Source organism: Homarus americanus, unplaced genomic scaffold, assembly GCF_018991925.1.
Source record: "Homarus americanus isolate GMGI-L3 unplaced genomic scaffold, GMGI_Hamer_2.0 scaffold56333, whole genome shotgun sequence".
NCBI classification, from domain to species: domain Eukaryota; kingdom Metazoa; phylum Arthropoda; class Malacostraca; order Decapoda; family Nephropidae; genus Homarus; species Homarus americanus.
This window is the reverse complement of record NW_024734940.1, coordinates 4,705,192-4,727,775: the sequence shown is the minus strand read 5'-3', so window position 1 is coordinate 4,727,775 and position 22,584 is coordinate 4,705,192.

The following is a 22,584-nucleotide window of genomic DNA, read 5'->3' as shown; positions in this document are numbered from 1 at the left end:
ATAGTCTCGACATTGATCCTCAGAGAGGGCAGAAAACACATCTAATGCTTTACCAGTGAAAGATCTATAAATAAGTTGAGACCATTGGGAAACAGGCCACTTGTTAAGTCGGGCAATTTTCTCAAAAAGAGAGAAGAATTTGTCTGGTTCTTCCTCATTAAATTTAGGAACACTGTTGAGACATTTGTCTACACTGAATGTTGAAGTATTACTACCTTGAGCCAAACCTCGTTGTTTGAGAGTTTCCAGCTCCACCTCGAGTCTTTTGAGTTCAACTTGTAAGGCCAAATTACTTGGTGTAACAATTTCCTCTGAATTTCCCGACGGTTGGGCTATGATTTCATTGTCAATAAGGTAGTTGAGGACAGCCTCTTCTAAACTAGACTTATTCATGGAAGAGCGGCCTTCTACTTCATAATAAGCAGCGAGGGATTGCCACTCTGCCTTAGTAAGCCCCTTCAGTACTTCGGCTGAAGGTGAAGCCAAAAAGCTTTCCAGGTCAAACATGTTGAATTCAAAATCGAGTAGCGAAAAAAAAGTAACCGTGGCAGCTAAGCTAACTAGCTAGCTAATTAATAATGTCAAAATGCAATAAACTGTGAAACACAGCAAGGGATTAACCAAACACCTGGTACACAAGATAAGGGTTAACTCACCAGTAGCTTAAGCAATAACAGGAGCAATATAAATGAACACTGTGAACACAGCAACTTGCATCCAAAAATACTTAACGATGAAACAACACCTGGCGAGTAACAACACTTGATATGACGCAACAATGGCGGTTAGCTCCAGGACACAGGCCCCCACTTGTCGCGATCCCACTACTCTTTATACTTGGGGAGTGAATCCTACCCCAAGTTATTAACAAATAAAGGTACAAACAGGGAACACGGCAATAATTATCTCCACCAAATACCTACTCAACTAAATGTACTTGAAAAAGTAAGAACAGTTGAAATAAGTGAATTACAAAATGGAAGATAATTAATTAATTCAATTTATGTTTTAAAGGGAGTAATGATTAGCAAACATGAATTTAAGTGAATAAGTAATTGTATAATAAAATAAGAGTGATGCCGGAAGGGCGAAACTATACTGTAAGGAGTTAGACCAAACAAATATTACTTAACATTACTATATTACACAAGACATACGAAATATATATATACAACAATCAATACAAAATGATTATCCCTACCAAACAGGAGATACCTTACCACCAGGATCCCTTCCTAGGCCTAACTAAACGTGTCACTAATACCTGATACCCCTAGGGCATTGCAGAAGACTTGATAAAGCACTTAGACAAAGGTCAAGGCTAGAGAACGAATAGACACGTCTAACCTAAGCCACGGATTCTTCGCTACTGGGGAGCGTGGCGTGGGTACGCCGTGGAGGAGCGTCTCATATCACGTGATCTAGACATTTGCTGGATATTTCATATAATTAATTAATATTACTCTTGAGTTGACTTAACAGAGTAAGACAATGATGCATATAAATTACATACATAAATATACAATTAACCTAAGTAGCTAAGAACAATAATAATATAATAAGTACAATTAACAAATTATTAGTAGCTTGTGTGAAATGGAAGCGTGAACAGATGCAGCGAGTTGCCGAGCGCTCAGGCACGTGACAATACACAAACTGTACATACACATATATATATGTATATATATATATATATATATATATATATATATATATATATATATATATATATATATATATATATATATATATATATATATATTTATATATACTAGCAGAATCGCCGCCCTCCGGGCAGCTCTTTCTCTAGGACACGGTAGGACGCCACCCTCCGGGAGGCTCCACATTGTCTCACTGTACAGTAGTGCAAAAAGGTGGACCACATTTTTGGTTTTGCCATTAGCAGCAAGTATGTACAGATTTTTGCCATTTCCCACTCTGGAGCATCCAACATAGAACTGTCCATGAGAGAAGCAAGGAACCACCAGGATTAGGCCAACCATCCATAGGGACTGTCCCTGGCTTTTGTAGATGGTCATGGCAAAGCTCACTTTAACCGTGAACTGAAGTCGATTGAACTCAAATGGCAGGTCAGTGGTGATGAGAGGTATCCTTGGTATAAAAACGTCCTCTCCTTTAACTTTTCCTGTCAGTATTGTAGCTTCCAGTACATGTGGCATCATGTTCTTCACCACCAGTCTTGTGCCATTGCAGTGGATTGGTGGTTCAAGATTTCTTAAGAGCATTATAGGAGTTCCAATCTTGAGAGTGAGGTGGTGAGGAGGCATTCCAGCGGGCACCAAAGAATTAAGGAATTCTGCAGGGTACTGGACTGCTGGTCCTGGTCGATTACTGTATCAACAGATTGAATGAGGTCTCACTGCCTGGAAGCTGTCTGAGTAGAGTCATGTGGATTTCAGCCAATGTTTCATTCTTTGCTGCTAGAATTGCGCGTTCACGCGGCCACTTGTGATCCTTGTAGTGGTGGATAATGTTTGGGTAGACCATGTTAGTGAGCTCAGTTGAGGACTTTACAACATTTCCACATCCTTGAGGAATGATTATTTGTCCTTCTGAATCAACAGGGAAAGTTCCATTCCCAATCTGTAGTAGAAGGGTTGCAAGCCGTCCAGCATCCTGATCTCCTTGTAGATGTGCTCTCACGTTTGTGGATAGGGTGAGTGTCTGAACACTTCTCCAAAGTTCTGAAGCCTTGAGGCACGCATTCAGTTCATCAGTTGGAGTGCTTCGAGGAATGACAGGTAAGGTCTGGCGAAAGTCTCCAGCAATGACCATTATATTGCCACCCATGAGCTCATCATTTTATCGTATGTCTTGCAAGGTCCTGTCCAATGCTTCAAACGCTAACTTGTGAGACATAGTGCATTCATCCCAAACTATGAGGCTGCACACTGGATTCTCATTGTGAGCGAGGATGAGAGGCAGTTTAAAAGTTGAGTGTGCAGTACGTCCTCCTTCTAGTAGTGTTGCAGCAATGCCTGTGGATGCCACTGCAAGAGCAATTTTCCAGTAGTGATGTACTTTGGCCAACAAAAGGTTGATCAGTAATTTTTTTCCTGTCCTGCAAGGTGCATCGAGAAAGATCATACCTCCCTGCTCCGCTTGTATCGCTTGCAAGATCTGTTCATAAGCATTTGCTTAATCAGGCACCAGGTGAGGCTCATTTTGTTCAAGAAAATTCACCAGAACTTCAACTGAGTGGTCTGTCTCTCTGAGCAACTCCCTGTTTGCATCTACTGGTTCTTCTCGGTTTGGGGAAGGCAATCCAAAATCAGTCAGGGTTTTTCCGCATAGCTCCATCACTTTGTCTTCCAGCATGATCAGAGCGCTGTGAAATATCTTACGTTTGGCATACCTCGTTTGAATGGACTACCTACCTACCTTGTTAGAATGGACAGCCTAGAAAAGTTAGAGATCAAAGAAAAGTAAGCTGTAATGAGAGGATATGGATAAAATTAGCTATAATACGTGGGATGGGATACGCTTTTTCAACCTCTGTGTGGTGTAACGGATGGAGGTTAGATGCAGAGAAAAGTAAGCCAGAATGAAAGAGAACCTAGGTGTATATGTTCTGGGTACCAAGTTCTATCTATAGGAGCAAACACAAACACATGTAGAGTTTTCATAGGTTCTATTTACTGGACAAACAGAGATACACGAGCGAGGCAGCTCTCCCTGATCTGTCTGGGGGGTCAACTAGCCTCTCAGGCGACATGTGGCAGGTGATACATTAGCAGCTTCCATATGTAGCCAGGCACATTAATTAAGCATGTGGGACATGATAAATACATTGCCACACGCTGCTAGCTAGGCTGAATAAATAATGTATATAAATGGAGCACATACATAATATACATACAGCATACATAATATACATACATCTCCCTCCCCCCCTGTACGCTCATAGCAAAGTCTTGAGCGGACCTTTTCTTCTGGATCCGTTCTGAGCGTCAAGGGGCTTGATCACTGGGGAGGGTATGGGACTTAACACTGGTGGCGGGGTCAGCAGAAGGTGTTGTTACGGGGCGGAGAAAACGGCGGTTCCTCCACCACCCACGACTACTCGGTAACCGCACCTGGTAGTCCCGTGACCTACCGAGACCCATGACTACGCCCACTTTGTCCCAACGTAGGGAGGTCGGGTCCTGAACACGGACTTGGGTGCTGACACTCAACCTGGGGAGAGAACGGGCGTGGTCGTTGTAGCGGGCGACGACGCCTTGAACATGTTTGGCGGCTCGGAGATCACAATCCTCTGTCTTGGCGTGCCACTCCTTGGAGAAAGATTGAGGGTGAGCAGGGACACAAGACCGAAGGGGGCGTCCATATAAGACCTGGGCAGGGGAGCGTCCGGTGTAGTTAGGTGTGTTGCGGAGTTCAAGAAGACCCCGGTCGAAGGCCTCGCAGTCAATATTCCCAGAAGGGGCCACTTTGAGGATGAGGTGCTTCAGGGATTTGACAGCAGCCTCAGCGTGGCCGTTGGACTGCGGGTAATGGGGCGATGACAACACATGCCGGACTCCCCATCGGTCAAGGAACACAGCAAAGTCCCGGCTTGTGAACTGGGGCCCTCCGTTAGTTCGCAGGTGCACAGGAACGCCCACGTCACGGAAGTAGTGGCGGAACTTGCTGATGGTGGCGGCAGACGTCGTGTCATTACCACACTTGATGACAACCGGCCAACCAGAGAGACGGTCGACGATAACGAGGAAGGACTTTCCTGACACACAGAAAAAGTCGGCCGACACAGACTCAAAGGGGCGGGTGGGGTTGTTGTCACTCATGAAGGGTTCCTGCTGCTGGCTGGGTTGTAATACTTGGCAGGGCTCACACGCACGGACAACACTGGAGATGTCGGAGTCGATGCCGGGCCAGAACACAGTCTGTCGTGCACGTCGTTTGGTGGCCTCAGCTCCACGGTGACTGTCGTGAAGGCGAGCCAAGACGTGGGGACGTGAGGCAGCAGGGACAACTACACGTGCTCCGTACAGAACAAGGTCCCCATCGCAGAAGAGTTCATCGCGGAATTTCCAATATGGAAGCAGGGTGTTGTGAAGGTCGTAGCGGTTGCTAGGGAATCCATTCCTCACACACTCGACGAGTCGGATGTAGGAAGGGTCATCTCGGGCCGCTGTTCGAAGGTCCTCTATTGCATTGTCGTCACCTGGTGACAGGTCCGAACGAAGGGATTGGACGGCGTGTAGGGTGACCACAGTCCTGACGGAAAGAGCGTGGTCGGCGTCGAGCACATGGTCTTCTGGAGTAGGGCGGCTGACAGGAGAGCGGGATAAGGCATCAGGGATGCAGAGCTCCTTACCAGCACGCCACACTGCTGTGAAAATGTACGCCTAGAGCTTCTCCTTCAGACGATGGGGGCGAGGATTCTCAACGGCGTCGAGCGTGTAGTGGTTGAGGATCGGGACAAGCAGGCGATGGTCGGTCACTAGGTGAGAGTGTTGCAGGCCTATGAGGTAAAACCTGCACTTGGACATCGCCCAAACCACAGCCAACAGCTCCAACTCAATAGTGGCGTAGCCCTTCTCGGTGTCAGAGAGGAAACGTGAGCCACACTGGACGAGCCGGAACTGCCCTCCACCATGATCCTGCAATAGGGCGCATCCCACGCCGTACAAGCGTGAAGCATCTGTCTGCAGAACCGTCGGCAAGGCTGGGTCAAACGTGGCGAGGACAGGTAGACTAGACAGGGCCTGTTTCACTTGCTGGAAGGCCTTGTCGTGGTCGGGGGTCCACAGGAATGTCCTCTTGGGGCTTATCAGGGGGCGAAGTGGTTGGGCAGCTGCGGAGATGTTCCGTGAAAACTCTGCTAACTGGTTGACGAGACCGATGAAGGACCTCAAGTCGGTGAGGTTGGCAGGGGTGGGAAAATCCGTGATGGCGCGGCCCTTCTCCGGGTCAGCTGCAATACCATTCCCTGAAAGGGTGTACCCACAAAAGTCCACTGAATTGTTGGCCAGAACAAACTTGTCAGCATTTAGGGTGATGCCGTGCTTCCGGCACCTGTTGAGTACCTCGTAGATATGGCAGAGGTGATCCATGTAATCCTCATCGTACATGAGTATGTCGTCGACCACTTTCACGCAGTTTGCCAGACCTTGTAGAGCCATATCAGATCGAATACAGAAAGCATCTCCTGTAGCGGCGAATCCCATGGGGCCACGGCAATAACTGTAACGTCCATGTAGGGTAATGAAAGTTGTAAGTGGTCGGACTTCTTCGGCAAGCTCTATCTGCCAGTATCCACACAGGGCGTCCATCGTAGTGAAGAAGCGCGCCTTCGGGTTCATACTACATATAGCTGCAAAGGGTGTGGGAGAAGGGTGCGCAGGACGAGACACCTGGCTGTTGAGCTTGGAGTGGTCGGTGGTGATCCGAACACCACCTTTGGGTTTTGCGACGACTACCATAGGGTGACACTATGGAGACGGGTCATCGCCGGCTGGTGCAATAATTTCTTGGGCGACCATGGAGTCCAGCTCGTTTTTGACCGCATCGCGGAAGGCCAGGGGGACCAGTCGAGGGGTGTAGATAGCGAAGGGCTTCGCGTCGTCCCTCAAGTGGATCCTCATGGGGGGGCCTACCATCTTCTTGAGAGGCTTGGATTCCAGAGCGGACTTGGTCACCAGAACGTCGCTGAATTCCTTCAGGAAGTACTTCCGAGCATCCGAAGGAGAGGTGTTCACTGGCAAGAGGTAGGGGTAGGGCAGAAGCAGGGTAGTTGCTGCTCCCTTCGTGCACCCTCTTGGCGTGTTTTACCTCGAGAATAGGTTTTGGGAAGTCCTGGGAGATGATGGCCAACTCTTGAAAATGTCTGTAGGACAGCAAAGGAGTCGGGACACCGTTATACACATCAATCCAGGCTTGACACGACCTGTTGCCAAAGGTGACCTGTGCTTGGAGTGAACCTAGGGCTGGGGCCATCTATGAACCATCTGCCGTGAAGCGGAGATCCTTGGGGGGGGCGGTCCTAGATCAGTTGGAGAGAGCCCCAAACATTGCAAATGCTGGGGACCGATGACTGTAGCATCAGCGCCGGAGTCGGGCAACATCTGAAGACGGGATGACACACTGCCGTAGGTCACGATGACGCTGATGGGCTGGGAAACTTTGGTCCTGGGACGCGAAGGGGAGTACACCTTCCTAATATGGCTCGAGCAATGTCCAGGGTCGTCATGCTTCTGAGTGGACGACTTTGGGCGGCCCTCACTGGTGGAAGGACGCTGCTGATTCCGCCGACGCTGTCCCTTGGGTTTGTTGGTAGGGCAACACTTGTCGTAGTGGCCCCGACGACCGCACACATTGCACTGGAAGCGTTTGGCTGGGCACCATACTGTGAATGAACAGTGGCCCTTACGGTCACAACTCTTGCAGGTAGACTCAGCAGCTGGACAAACCTGCGTTCCGTGCTGCTTACCACAGTTGTTACAAAAGGAGCCGGGCGTGGGCGTGGTGGGCGAAGGCGTTGAAGTAGACTTCTTGTCTTTCTTGTACCAGAACACAGCACGTACAGCTGTAGGGGGAGCTCGGATGGCAGAGGTGGCACACCTGGCAGCCTCATAGGAGCGACATATTGTCAACACATCCTTAAGAGAAGAGAAAGAGTCAAGGGAGGTGAGGCGTTGGACAAGCCCCTCGTCCTTAACACTCATCAGGATCACCTGCTTCAACTGGGTCTCCTCGCACTGTTGGTGGTTACCTGGACATATATCTACCTCTTCCGAGGCTCTCTTGAGTCGTACATAAAAGGCGTCAAAAGTCTCGCCCTCCATCTGTCTACAGCTAAACAATTCCCTCCTGCGTAGAGCTTTATTCCGCTGCCCTTTGATGTGCCGCTGTAGAATTTCCAGTACCTCCTCTACAGATAACGAAGAGGTCGGAGGTACCTGCAACGTATGTTCCAAGACACGTTGTGTTTCCAAAGAGAGGCACATACGCAGCTGAATAAGTTGTTTAGGCTGTGACAAGCTCTGGAGATCCACCATTGTAGCATAATCAGTCCACCGTCGCTGCCATTCACGAAAAGTCTGGAAATTCACATCAGGCTTCAAGATGGGGGGTGTTTGAGCAGCCGCTTTAGGTGGGGCTGGGATGCGTGAAGAAAGTATTGATGAGGTATCTGAACCAGTCGATACCGAGGCAGTGATAGAGCCAGGGGCTTGGTTAACAGTAAGGCGAGATATCAAAGCTTCAAACTGTGCACTGTCTTGCAATCTCTGTTGGTGGTCTCTCTCTGTCTCAGCTTGCCTCTTTTTTTCATCCTCCACACGTCTTTTAGCTTCGTCGTGACGCCTTTCATCCCTCATAAAGTTCATTAAAGCAATTATCTCTGAAGACAATGCTGAAGATCGAGGTGAAGGGCTGCGCGATGTGGTGGGAGCTAGAGCGTCCTGTTCAGCCTGGTCATCCATCTCTGCAGAGCTGTCATCCAGCTGACTCATCCAGGCGTTGGCTCCACGACTGCGTAAGGCACGAGACATAATTACTTAATCTGTGTACTATGTCTCAAATCAGTGTTGACCGGTCAGCCCATCGTATCAACATGATCTGAGACTAAAAAAAAATTAATTAAATGCACTGATAAGTAGATTATATATATATATATAAAATATATAGAAAGGGATGACTGCAGTCAGTGTGTTCATGCATGTGTGTATGTGTGCGCCCCTCGGGCAGTGTCTCGCTGGGAGGTAGAGGCGGCGACTCACAGTCAGTCGTCAGTTACCCTCTAGACGCTGTCAGAGGAGGCTGCACTGAACTCTTCTCCTCACAAAAGCCCTGAACATGCCTTCCACCTTGGGAATCCTTTAAAACAAGGTCACACACTTATGGTACTACACATACAATGCACTTATACACTTCACAGGAACTTGCTGTCACTGACACTGCTCAAAGTTGCTATAAATTCAAACAAGTTCTTGGAAGAGACGGCCGCTAGCGGTTGATGACAGAGCAGGGGTCCATAAGCCGGTCTTGCCGCAAACTTTACACACTTCACTTGTATAATGATCCAGTTAATTAACACACTGCGCCATGTATATGTTCTGGGTACCAAGTTCTATCTACAGGAGCGAACACAAAAACCTGTAGAGTTTTCGTAGGTTCTATTTACTGGACAAACAGAGATACACAAGCGAGGTGGCTCTCCCTGATCTGTCTGGGGGGTCAACTAGCCTCTCAAGCAACATGTGGCAAGTGATACATTAGCAGCTGCCATATGTCGCCAGGCACATTAATTAAGCGTTCGGAACATGATAAATACATTGCCACACGCTGCTAGCTAGGCTGAATAAATAATGTATATAAATGCAGCACATACATAATATACATACAGCATACATAATATACATACACTAGGGATCAAAATAGCTGTAAATCATAGGAGGGAATGCGACTTTTCTACGTGTCTGCGTCCGGGCTGACCATTAGTCTCTCTTTCTCTCATTCTCTCAGGCATGTCGGGTCGAGTCGGGTTGGGTGTGTCGGATCGGGTGGAACATGTCATCCATGAACTCAATCTCTTGACCAGGGTGTTCTCTTCTTGCTTGATGAAGCAGATCCTCTGAAAGACTTTCTTGATGGTTTTTCCAGAGCTGGCTTGGGTTGGAAAGTCCACATGTAGCAATCATGATCGCAAACAGGTTCCTCATTCTCATTAGCGATTGAGTAGTTGCTGCCTCTTTTAATGTGTCATTCCAGTGACCATCATCTTCCAGTAGGCCAAGGAGATTGCACGCTTCCTGATAGGTTCTGCAGACTTGTCCATTCACTGTCTTGAGCGCTGCATATGATGTTGGGCCACGGATGTGGTGCAAAAGTAGTCTCAAACAATAGCATTCAAAGTTGTTGGGGTGAACCGTGTAGACACGTCCCAAAACATTGCCTGACTTTATCCCTGGATATCCTTCAATATCGGATCCTTGAGCTCTTCTCTGGAACTTTTTCATTGAAGCCTGGCATATGTAGAACTTGGGTATGTCAACATACAGGAGTATTTGAGCAAACTCATCTTCCTGTGAAAACTTGAAGAATGCAGTGAGGGTCGTATCAGCAGGATTTGCCATTTGATTTTGGAGGGACTCTTCTGTAAGTATACTCTTTGTCCATTTTCCAGGTGAACAGCCAGATGAACTACTGTTGGACATCGTTCATGTATGGGAAAATTAAAAATTCTCCATAGGGCTTCATTGCTGCATATCATCACTACATATAGTACCACCCATCATCACTGCATAAAACAACATCCATCATCACTACAGATCGGTAAAGTAGTTTCCGAGATTCTCGTGCGGACACACCACAAAAAAACACACGGACATGCTTCTTTGTTTTATATAGATAAATGATCACAACTTATAACACCACTTATCATCACTACATATAACACCACCCAACATCACTACATACAACATCATCCATCATCACTACATATAACTCCATCCATCATCACTACATATAACAACATCCACCATCACTACATATAACAACATCCACCATCACTTCATATAACACCATCCATCATCACTACAGATCAGTAAAGTAGTTTCCGAGATTCTCGTGCGGACACACAAACACAAACACACAGACATACTTCTTTGTTATATAAATATATATATATATATATATATATATATATATATATATATATATATATATATATATATATATATATATATATATATATACAGGGTGTCCCATAAATTTCCATACATAGGAAAAATAAATTTTATATGAAAATCCATTTTTATTTATATAATATGCTCTACATGACTACCATTCTGTTGAAAACACTCTTCAATGCGTGTCCTCCACTGCTGAAGAACACGTTCAAGCACAGCTGGAGTTATGCTTGTAATGGCGTTGGTGATACGTTGTATGGAAACTTATGGGACACCCTGTATATAAGCTGTATAGTTAGTGTACACAATATGTACAGTTTGTGTATATAATAATAATAATAATAAAAAACGGTTTATTAATAGAGTTGCAGCCGGTGGCTGAAAATATACAGACTTACATTTGATTTAGACATAATGATATAATATGCATTGAATACATTTACAGGGCTGTACAGTACATAAATCAGGAGTTGTTTATTATTTTAACAATAGATGGGACGGTGCTGTTCTTATATCTATCGGTGCGGGCTCTTATGGGCTGAATTTTGTTGTAGTGGCGGACTGCAGGACTTGGGTGGGGGGCTGCAGGTGGCAGGAGGTGGCGATGACGAGGGTGGTGCAGTAGTCCACTGCCAAACCTCTCCAGTGCTTGGTGGTGGAGGTCACTAAGGGATGGCATTTCCAGGGTGGAGAGAGCGTTGGTGTAGCCGGAGTATTCTGCGCCGAGCATGATTCTGCAGGCCCTTTTCTGTACCTTCTCTAGCTGACATTGTTGGGTGGAGTTGAGAGAAGACGACCAGGCTGGTGACGCATACGTTAGTTTGGAGAGAATAAAGGCGTTGTAGATGGTCTTCAGCTCTGGCGTGGGTGTCCCAAGTGACCTAAGTCGTCGTAGCATGTAGAGACGGTATATACCTGCTGCAGTGTATGATTGGTGAGAACTTGACTTTAGGATGAGTTAAAAAATTTATTAATTATTTTCTGAGCCATGTATTTCCTACTACTGACGAAATTGATATATACTTGATAAAATCACACAAGAAAAAAGGAAAAAGTGGAGCAGTAGCTTTTGTCTTTATTCAAGATATCTTCAGAGGCAACTGAAATTCAAGGACAGAGAGAGGTTTATGGACACAGGGTGACCTTACAAAACATGAGGTCAGGTCAAAAACATGACATCCACCTAGCTTGGAGAAAGAAGAATCTTTCTCTGCTCGTGTTAGAGACCATAGAAAATGGCCGCCGTGGGCAGTTGTGTTGTGGGGGAAGAGGGACAGTGTGTGGGGAGAGACGACCCCCCTGGACACTCTGTTAAGTCAGCTGGAGCTACAGCTAGAGCAGTTGCAGAGAAAGATGGACGTTCTAAAGGGGAGAGAACGAAGCCCTCAGAAGTGAACTCCTTCAGGCGAGTGCCCTGCCTAGCAGAACACCTACAAAGGAGGGTCAGGAGGAGCAGGAGTGGAGAGTGGTTGTCTCCAAGGGGGTCTAAGGTCAGGCTCAGGAAAGCTGACCAGGGTGTGGAGTACAGTAGCCCCTACCAAGTGTTGGAAGAAACTGGCGAAGAAGAGTAAAGGCATGACGGTGTGGTGGCAGGAGATGTAAGGGCGTGGTAGTTGGGGACAGCGAGGAAACGTAAGACTGGGGTGTGTTTTCCTGGTGGTGCAAAGCCAGTAGTGTGTCTTAGTGTAGGAGGCAACGACATAGGAAAGATTAGGAGCGAGGAGCTTTTAGGAGGTATAGGGAGGCGCTAGGGAAGGTTAAAGATAGGGGAGGGATCTCGATAGTATTTGGTGTCTTGCCTAGAAGAGGGGTTGGCGGTGAGTGGCTGTCCAGGACAATTGCTATATATTGCCGACTGGAAAAACATTGTGCAAGCAATGGTAACTGGCGACCGTTCTGTGGCAACGACTACCTGTACAGTCGTGACGGGGTACACTTGTCTCGCACGGGGCTAAAGACGTTGTCTGCATCCCTGGAGCGTGAAATTGTCACTCCAAAGAGGGGGTTTCGCCAGTAGAGAGAGGTCAGGGTAAGTGGGAATAAAAAAACAAGCAGGTCCTGGGGAGTAAAATTGGTTACTCGGGACAAGGGATAAAACAAGACCAGGGAAGGGTAGGTTTAAATGTAAACTATACAAACAGTAGGGAGGTTAGAAATAAAATAGACTTGCTGAGAGCGGTTTTATGTACCGAGAATGTAGATCTCATAGCAATCACCGAAATTTGGATGAATATGGCGTGCAAGAACTTATTATCAGAGTATCACATAGAAGGATACAACCTTTTTCATAAGGACAGGGAACAGAGGAAGGGGGAGGGGTCGCACTCTTCGTCAGGGATACATTAAAATGTTGTATTAGTAATACAATAAAGGGTGAAATAGAAACCGAGTCTGTATGAGTAGAAATTGCGGAAGGAAGAGAAAAACTAATTTGGGGAGTGATTTACAGGCTCCCAAGTCTTGGGAAAGAAGCAGCTCAGACCATATGGAAGGAAATAAGTAGGGCAGCAAGATACAACAACCTGTGCATTATGGGGGATTTCAACTTCAGAAATATTGACTGGGACAACATTATAGGTGACTATGAATCTGAAGACTTCCTAGATGCAATACAGGAAAATATTTTAAAACAACTAATTACAGAACCTACTAGAGGTGACAATATATTAGACCTAGAATTAACAAATAAAGAAAAGTTATCAGAGATATCACAATAGGGAAAGAACTAGGGAACATTGATCACAGAGAAATCAGGTTTACCCTAAATTGGGAAGTGAAAAATAATGACAATATGGTCAGAGTCCCAGACTTTTGATCGGCGGATTATGAGGGGTTAAGAAGGTACCTAGGTGAGGTCACCTTGGAAAGGTCAGATCAGTCTCCGGTAGGAATGGGTGAGGTCACCAGCGACATAAAAATTGATAATAACTATTGTAAACGCCTTGGTTAAGGACGTCCAGGTGACGGGCAAGTCGAAGGGCATGATTGAAACTCGCTTTTTGACTCATTCAATATTTATTGATATGGTCAAAACTTGCAGAGAACAAGGCATTCATTAGTATTACATGGTGATCTTTCTGATACATAATTTGTTAGTCTCAGACGATTTCATCTTAATTACAATTGATTATTAAGCATAGTGACATGATACAAAGTTCATAACTCTATTAATCTTAGTTACATTTCATTCTGCATTGTCTTATTTCTTCAGATAAGGCAGAAACGAGTAGGCATAATTAGTCCACAATATTTTATTACTGTGGGGTATGTCATCCCTTTGGCTGTACTTACAAGTGCGGGTCAATGAACCAGTATGGTGTTCCAAGGGACAATAGTACTGTGCAAATTGTTCCAGCACGAAACTCGGCCAGGATTGGGAGTCGGTGTTTACCACAGAGGGCTGGTGGCTGCATGGTCCTCACAGCAGTGGCTGCATGGTCCTCACAGCAGTGGCTGCATGGTCCTCACAGCATCACTTAAGAAGGCGATCTGCCTCATGGAGGCCAGGCAGCCACACCACACTTTAAACCATACACTCAGCAAAATCAGGGCATTTTGTTTGTGCAGGTTGTGTGGGGGAGCGCACATGGTTCCAGCACTGTAGTTGAAGCCAGCTAAGGTAGATGACCAAAAAACTAAAACATGACATAAGAATAAAGAAAGGAATTCATAAGAAATTAAAGGGAGGGGAGGAGCATTTCTCAGAGAGAGGTATAATGAACTATCTAGGTATGTTAAGAAAAATGTTAGAAAGGCGAAGAAGGACTACGGAATCAGGATAGCAAGAGAATACAAGGCGAATCCCAAGGAATTTTTCCAGGTATATAGAACAAAGGTCAAGGACAAAGTGGGGCCCTTAAAGTTAGAGAGAGGGGGAGTGATCGGTGAGAGTGTGGAAATAAGCAAAACATTAAAGAGCTACTTCTTATAAATTTTCACAGAAGAAATTCATGAGGAAATGCCAGAGGTGGAACTGATATTTAGGGGAAAGGAAGAAGAGAAATTAAAGAATATAAGTATCAGAAAAGAGGATGTTCCTAAGAAGATAAATAAATTAATGAAGACAAAATTCCCAGGGCCGGATGCAATTTTCCCTCGAGCTTTGAAAGAGTGTAAGGAACAGATTAGCGGACCCCTCGTAAATTTATTTACAAAATCATTAGACATGGGAGTTGTGCCAGATGTGTGGAAACAGGCAATTGTAGTTCCCATATTAAAAAAAAAGATACAGAGCATCAGCGTCAAATTACCGGCCGATTAGTTTGATGTCAGTAGTGGGGAAATTTCTTGAATCAATTATAGCAAATAGCATCCGAGAGCATTAAGAGAAAAACAAATTAATCTACGACTCTCAAAATGGATTTACAAAGGGAAAATCTTGTCTAACAAACCTGCTGACGTTTTTTAGGAAAGTCTACGAGGTAGTAGCTAATGATGAAAATTATGATGTTATTTACTTAGACTTTAGCAAAGCATTTGACAGAGTACCGCATCAGAGGCTTGTGAGAAAAGTTAATTCTCATGGTATCGAGAGGAAAGTTTTATAATGGATAAAATCATGGCTCACCGATAGATCACAGAGGGTAAGCGTAGATGGTCTTGAATCGGAGTGAGGCTGTGTAACTAGTGGGGTTCCCCAGGGATCAGTACTGGGCCCACTCTTATTCACAATCTACATAAACGATCTAGATACTGGGACCAGCAGTGACATAAGCAAGTTTGCGGATGACACCAAAATAGGGCGGCAGATTAATTCAGGGAAGGATGCAAATACACTACAGGAGGATTTAAATAAACTGCAGGTGTGGACAGAAAAATGCCAAATTAAATTCAACACCATCATGTGCAGAGAACTTAATATTGGAAGAACAAATACTGTCAATATACACAGCCTTATCAACATCAACCTAGAGAAGTCAATTTGTGAAAGAGACTTAGGCGTACTTTTAAGCCCGGACCTTCGGCCTAGAAAACAGTGCATTAACGCTCGAAATAAGGAAACAAAGTATTAGGTTTTATATCTGAAAGCATAAGTAATAAGAGTGCGGTGGTTATATTGCAATTATATCTTGCGCTAGTCAGGCCGCACCTCGATTATGTTGTTCAGTTCTCGTGCCCTTATTATAGAATGGATATCAACTCACTGGAGTCGGTGCAGCGACGAATGACGAAAATGATTCCGGGTCTTAGAAACCTTCCATATCAAGATAGATTAAGGAAACTAAACTTACATTCCCTAGAAAGACGAAGAGTGCGGGGAGATATGATAGACGTATTTAAGTGGGTGAAACGAATCAGTAAAGGAGATATAGATATATTTCTTATAATATCAGAGCAGGATAGGACGCGTAACAACGGATTTAAGTTGGATAAGTTTCGGTTTAGGAGGGAAATAGGAAGAAACTGGTTCAAAGTCGGGTGGTAGACGAGTGGAACAAGCTTAACAACTTTGTAGTTAGTGCTGGGACACTGGGAAGTCTTAAAAGGAGGCTAGATAGATTCATGGACGATAGAGAGATGTTGTAACTCTCGACAGGAGCTGCCATGCACAGGCCAACCGGTCTATTGCAGACTGCTTATTTTCTTAGGTTCTTATGCTCTAATCCACACACCACCACCACCGCAAACACAAGAGGAGCTTATAAGAAAGGGCGACGTAACTAGTCATGTTAAGTCAGGTAAAAAATATTTGAGACCCACCAATCATCTATCCTATATCTACCTCAAATGCTTTCAAAGCATTTTTAACCTTGGGCCACAGACAAATAAATTTGTGTAACATATTATCAGTTTTGTACTGACCATCACTAAGGCTTCTAGAATTGATTTCTCTAATCAAACTATATTCAACCAGAAGTTATTTAGTAACATATGATGATTTATACACTTCTAAACTGTTTTCTCAATGACCCACTGGAATTTTTAAACAAGCCTAATGATCTTGTCCCTAGTATTACCTTCAAAATTGAAAGAAGAATAAATGGATCCCTTTCATTTCTTGATATGATTAACATGAGAAATGGTCGCAACTATAAATGTAAGGTGTACAGAAAGCCTACACAGGTAGACAGTTTCATACATTTGTTATCGAGTCACCATGAGTCTACCAAAATGTCAGTTTTTTCTGCTATGTTTTTGAGATGTTCACGTAGTTGTGACCCTGAATTTGTCGAAGAAAAAGTGCAACACATTCAGTCCATTGCACCAAAACTTGAGTACCCTTCATTGTTTTAAAAGGGCTAAAAAATCCTTTTATTCTACTCAAACTAGACATGTGCATACATTTAAGAATATTTTGACTCTACCTTATCACTATGAATTGGTCCTGTTAGTTCAGTCCCTTAAATTATTAAATATTAATGTTGTTTTTAAGTATGACTCTAATATTACCAATATATTAATCACGAATAGCCCAACCTTGAATGTAAATGGAAGTGTTTACTACATTCCATGTATCAATTGTAATGGAAATAATGTAGGTCAGACTGGAAAAGCATTGCAACTCAGAATAAAGCAGCACACGTACAATATTAGAACAGCATCTGAAAGCAATGCACTGTTCGTTCATATAAGGAACAATAATTATCCCATATATTGGGAAAAGAGGTTAGACGTCTACAAATCCTCATGTGTCACAGAAAGACATCTGGTTGAAGCTAGTTTGATTAGAGAAATCAATCCTATAAACCTTAGTGATGGTCAGTATAAAACTTATAATATGTTACACAGCTTTATTTGTCAGTGACCCAAGGTTAAAGATGCTTTGAAAGCATTTGAGGTAGATGTAGGATAGATGATTAGTTGGTCTCATATATTTTTTACCTGACTTAACATGACTAGTTACGTCGCCCTTTCTTATAAGCTCCTCTTGTGATGTTCTAGGCCATTTAACTGCTGAGTCTGTCTAGGTTAATGAGGCTTGGAACATTTATATTATAGAGGGTTTTTGGTAACGAAACCCAATTGTTTGTTTTCCTTTTATTTATGAACTATCGAGGATACAGTTCCAAAATGTAGATCACCGTAACTATGAGTGTTAAGAGAAGGACAGAGGCTATGTAAAATAGACCTTCTAAAATATGTCTGATGTGTGTGAGGCGTTGAGTAACAATCCCGCTGGTTGCCGACCTTTTAAATGCTGAACTAAACAGTCACTAGGCCGCGCCTCAAGGAACCTGCCAATCACGTGATACGATCATGTCACCTCATAGTCAGTGGAAAGTTACAGGTGGTGATAGAGTATATAAATCAAATGTAATTAACCCATTTATATAATGCTTCTGCTTATGAGACAGGGGCTATTACAGTGTTTGCAGTGGTGGTGGTGTGTGGTTTAGTGGATATCATGTTTTTGACCTAACCTCGTGTTCTGTAAGGTCACCCTGTGTACAAAAACCTCTCTCAGTCATTGTAATTCATGATTAGTTGGTCTCATATCAAGATTTTTGTACCTGACTTAACATGACTAGTTACGTCGCCCTTTCTTATAAGCTCCTCTTGTGATGTTCTAGGCCATTTAACTGCTGAGTCTGTCTAGGTTAATGAGGCTTGGAACATTTATATTATAGAGGGTTTTTGGTAACGAAACCCAATTGTTTGTTTTCCTTTTATTTATGAACTATCGAGGATACAGTTCCAAAATGTAGATCACCGTAACTATGAGTGTTAAGAGAAGGACAGAGGCTATGTAAAATAGACCTTCTAAAATATGTCTGATGTGTGTGAGGCGTTGAGTAACAATCCCGCTGGTTGCCGACCTTTTAAATGCTGAACTAAACAGTCACTAGGCCGCGCCTCAAGGAACCTGCCAATCACGTGATACGATCATGTCACCTCATAGTCAGTGGAAAGTTACAGGTGGTGATAGAGTATATAAATCAAATGTAATTAACCCATTTATATAATGCTTCTGCTTATGAGACAGGGGCTATTACAGTGTTTGCAGTGGTGGTGGTGTGTGGTTTAGTGGATATCATGTTTTTGACCTAACCTCGTGTTCTGTAAGGTCACCCTGTGTACAAAAACCTCTCTCAGTCATTGTAATTCAGTTGCCTTTGAAGATGTCTTCGATAAAGACGAAAGCTAAGGTGATCCATTGTTTCCGTTTTTCCTGTGTATATATATATATATATATATATATATATATATATATATATATATATATATATATATATATATATATATATATATATATATATATATATATATATATATATATATATATATCATATATATACATATATATATATATCTGATGTTAGTCACATCTTCAGGGGTGAGTACAGACTAGGTAATACAAATCTACACACAAACACAGTGATTTACTTGCACATATATATATATATATATATATATATATATATATATATATATATATATATATATATATATATATATATATATATATATATATATATATATATATATATATATATATATATGTAATATTCAGAAATTCAGAGTAATTTCAAACGCCGGGCCTTGGGCGATACTGAGTTCAAGGTCATCTGAGGGAAGACTGCGCTTCCCGCACGTAGCGAGAGGTTGTGGAACTAGGCCTATACGATACTAAATGTAATTTACCGAATTAATATGGACGCGAATTATGAAACTAAATATCAGTTATTAAATTAAAAGTAAAGATAGATCGTTTATCAGTCTGAATAATGTTACGGGTGTCCCAAGAAAGTTATAAGTTAGGCGGAAAATATGTCACGTAGGCCTAAGCTAACGCCTTGAGAGGACAGGAGGCTGGCTAGTCCTCAGTCACGCGAAAGCGATCAGACCAACAAGACGTCCCTGCGCATCTGTCCACAGAAATAGTCACGTGGCCTAGTCACCTGTGTTGCGCTATTGCAGTATAACAAGTAAGTCTCATTCGATCTCAGATAGGGGTTAGATAGGGCAGTGATAAAGTTATCAAGAGCTAACAGTGAGTGAATTTCAGGGTTTCCATCAGAACCCACTTGACTGCGAGAGTGATGACTGAGAGAGATTGACGGCCGTTTGAGACTGCCGTTGTTGATTGAGGATTGGCGATTGTCGCCGTTGGACCGATCAGTGTAGGCCTGTCACTGTTTAGCTGGGTAACAAAGAAGCTCTTGAGTGAACCTAGCCCTCTGGGTGCCCAGCTAACGACGGGACGATCGTTGGGGTCATCAGCTCTCCTCTACCTCGGCTCACAATACCACATATCTCAAGCAGCTTAGTGAAACCCTTTTGCTAAGGGGAAGCTAAAGCTTCTCTCAACTGTACAAGGTCTGATTGACTCACTCCCTTCCGCTTCATGGATGTACTGGGGGTAAAGTGAAGCCAGCTGAGTGATACAGGGTCGCACACTGGGGCCAAGAGTCAGTGGAGTTTAGAGGTACACTTTCCAAGGTAGAGAAAAGCTGATTTGGGCCTTAAACTACGGGTGCCTGTTGGTTGTGCCTTAAACGACTACGGAGTGCAGGTGGAATCTGTGTGTGTGTTAGGTTAGCAAGCATGATCACGGGTATTGGTGGACTCAGTAACTTCTTAATAATAGTGACAATATTTTTGTGTGTAGTTAATACTATTTTTTCAGTTACTAATGTGTGTTGTGTGCATTTAATATTTCTTTATAATCTCAATCTCAGGTATAACCTTTGTTCCCCAGAGTAGTGTTTAAGTTAGGTTAGGAGGTGTGTATCTGTTGGGGTAATATAATTTTGTTGAGAGCCCGGAAGGCCTATTCAGGATGGAGTTAATAAGTTCTGATTTTTATACCATTTTCTCAGTGCTGGATATAATTTTGGTGAGTGCCCTTAAGGCCTATTCATTGTAGAGTTATTAATTTCTTATTTTTTTAATACCATTTTCTCAGTGATTGATATTTTGTTGAAAGCCCTTAAGGCCTGGTTCATTTGTGCGCGCAACATTTCTTAATACTTTAAACTTTTTGTCCTCTGATGAGGCATTGCCTGAGTTTCTAATAATTTCAACATCATGTATAACTTTTATTCCCCAGAGTAGTATTTTAAGTTCAGGTTAAGAAGTGCTCATATTGGTGTACCATTATTTGATTGTGTTTGTAGCGTTGGAGGGAATATAAGTGTAAATTTTACAGAGTGTCTCATTCATCCCAGTCACAAACGCTATCCTTCCACGGGTCACGGACAATTCATTTTGTTTAGTAAATTTAAGTGTTCTTGTGCTGGTTCGGGATTTCTCTCAAAGGGGCGCTTCCACTGCAATTACCATCTAATAATCTTTAATAAACCCCAAGTCTAGTTAGAAATTAAAGTCCAGTAATTCCGACCGGTTTCATATATATATATATATATATATATATATATATATATATATATATATATATATATATATATATATATATATATATATACACACACACTAGCAGAATCGCCGCTCATCTGCGAAGCAACGGTAGGACGCCACCCTCCCGGAGGCTCCACGTTGTCTCACTGTTCAGTCCCCAAAACTTCTTCTTCCATCAATAGTTAATTAACGGTGTATGTAAGTTCCACCATGTTTTTCACTACAACGGTACAGAAAGTATATTTTTTTAGCATTAAACTGATATTATTTTTTTGTCTAATCATCACTACATATAACACCATGCATCATCACTACATATAACATCATCCATCATCACTGCATATAACACCATCCATCATCACTACATATAGCACCATCCATCATTATTACATGTAACACCACCCATCATCACTACATATAACAATATCCATGAGCACTACATATAACATCATCGTTCATTACATATAACACTATCCATCATCACTACATATAACACCATCCATTATTACTACACTTCGGTAAAGTAGTTTCCGAGATTCTCGTGCGGACACACACACACTCAAACAGACAGACTTCTTTGTTATATATAGATAGATTGTCTAATTATCACTACATATAACACCACCCATCATGACTACATATAACATCATCCCTCATCACTGCATATAACACCATCCCTCATCACTACATATAACACCATCCATCATCACTACATATAACATCATCCATCATCACTACATATAACACCATCCATCATCACTACATATAACACCATCCATCAATCCTACATATAACACCACCCATCATCACTACATATAACAATATCCATCAGCACTACATATAACATCATCCCTCATCACTACATATAACACCACCCATCATCACTACGTATAACAATATCCATCAGCACTACATATAACATCATCCAACATTACATATAACACCATCCATCATCACTACATATAACAACATCCATTATCACTACACATCGGTAAAGTAGTTTCCGAGATTCTCGTGCGGACACACAAACAAATAAATAAACAGACAGACAGAATTCTTTGTTATATATATATACATATATATATATATATATATATATATATATATATATATATATATATATATATATATATATATATATATATTTATATATAGATAGATAGATAGATCATCACTACATATAACACCACCCATCATCACTACATACAACATCATCCATCATCACTACATAAAACAACATCCATCATCACTACATAAAACACCATCCATCATCACTACATATAACACCATCCATCATCACTACATACACCACCACCCATCATCACTACATAAAACAACATCCATCATCACTACATAAAACATCATCCATCATCACTACATATAACACCATCCATCATCACTACATAAAACACCATCCATCATCACTACATATAACACCATCCATCATCACTATATAACACCATCCATCATTACTACAGATCGGTAAAGTAGTTTCCGAGATTCTCGTGCAGACATACAAACGAATAAATAGACAAACAGACTTATATATATATATATATATATATATATATATATATATATATATATATATATATATATATATATATATATATATATATATATATATATA